Source organism: Odocoileus virginianus, chromosome 2, assembly GCF_023699985.2.
Source record: "Odocoileus virginianus isolate 20LAN1187 ecotype Illinois chromosome 2, Ovbor_1.2, whole genome shotgun sequence".
NCBI lineage: Eukaryota > Metazoa > Chordata > Mammalia > Artiodactyla > Cervidae > Odocoileus > Odocoileus virginianus.
In genome coordinates, this window is record NC_069675.1 from 33,810,160 (window position 1) to 33,811,790 (window position 1,631).

Consider the following 1,631-nt stretch of genomic DNA (forward strand, 5'->3'; position numbering starts at 1 on the left):
TTCTTGCCACCTCTTCTTAATATTTTCTATTTATGTTATGTTCATACTGTTTCTGTCCTTTTTGTGCCCATTTTTGCCTGAAATCTTACCTTGATAGCTCTAATTTTTTGAAGAGATCTCTAGCCTTTCCCATTCTATCGTTATCCTCTACTTCTTTGCACTGATTGTTGAAGAAGGCTTTCTTATCTCTCCTTACTGTTCTTTGGAACTCTACATTCAGTTGGGTATATCTTTCCTTTTCTCCTTTGCCTTTAGCTTCTCTTCTTTTTTTTTTTTTTAAACGCACGAGTTGCAACTTTATTTTTTACACTTAAAGGCTGATGAGAAACAATTACTAATCCTATTAAAGAAAATTCAACACAACAGCTCAATCGAAAAGTTGGTATGCATATTTACTCATTAAATACTGTTTTTTCTAGATCACAACATGGAAACATCTAGCATGCATGTTTAATCTCAGTACAATAGATTCAAAACCGAGGATACATGTTACATGCTTCAAGGCTAGATTACAAATTATCATAGTCATCATCATCATCATCGTCATCGTCATCATCATCATCACGTTTTCTTTTCAATGCATTTGATGCTTCATTGGCAGTATTTTGTGATGAGACCATGTTAGTAGTAATAAGAATATTTTTGGACCCAATTAATGACGGATTAATTAGAACATTCTGAACTGCTGATGTTGCAGGAATTGATGCTTTTACAACTGGAGATTGTGAAGTGGGCATCTGTACTCTGAACCTTTGCCCTGCGAGGGACACTGGAGTCCCTACTTTAGTTGAGATGGACACGGCTTGTGGGGTTGGTGTGCCAAGCGTGGGAATACTTGGTCTGCTAGTAACTGAGCCAACACTTAACCGTGGAACTGTTATTCTTCCTGCAGAAGTAGACACATTTTTTGGTAAAGACTTAAGTCTATAATTTGGAGCAGTCAAGCAATACCTATCAGGTGACAATCTAGGACCTAAGTATGGCTTGATCAATGGCAAAGGGGTTTGATTTCTTTGCCTTGCAATATCTAATAAAAAATCTCTTGGGGGAGGAGAGGTAAAAGACTGGTCAGCACAACATTGGATTGCCAATCGCACATCATCTGCATCAACAGTAGCTTTCTTAGCATGACTTGAATAAATTTTTGCATCATCTAAAATTGTGTTCACATATCGGAAGGCAAACTCCAACATCTGATTTATAACTTTTGGTTCATATTCTGTAATCCCCATATCCTTCAGGATTTGTGCATCATCTGTGCATCTTTCGGCATGCTCTTGGGAGAAGCCATCTTGCCAGACTCCATGATATCCGGTGATCAAACTTCTCGAGCTAAATCACCCACAGTCCTGATCTTGATGCAAGTTCTTTGCCTAATGTAGTTTTTCCAACCCCTGGTGTACCGGTGAGCAGGATGTTCGAAAGCAACATCTAGCTTCTCTTCTTTTCTCAGCTATTTGTAAGGGCTCCTCAGACAACCATTTTGCCTTTTTGCATTTCTTTTCCATGGGGATGGTCTTGATCACTGCTTCCTGTACACTGTCACAAACCTCTGTCCATAGTCCTTCAGGTACTCTATCAAATCTAATCCCTTGAATCTATTTGTTTTAATTTTTTTGGAGTTTTGTTTT

General features: G+C 38.3%; 1 pseudogene; it reads right to left on the reverse strand.

Moving 5' to 3' along the window:
- Positions 1–265: 265 nt before the first annotated feature.
- Positions 266–1,346, reverse strand: LOC110141919 (transcription initiation factor TFIID subunit 9-like; annotated as a pseudogene).
- Between the last annotated feature and the right edge of the window lie 285 nt (positions 1,347–1,631).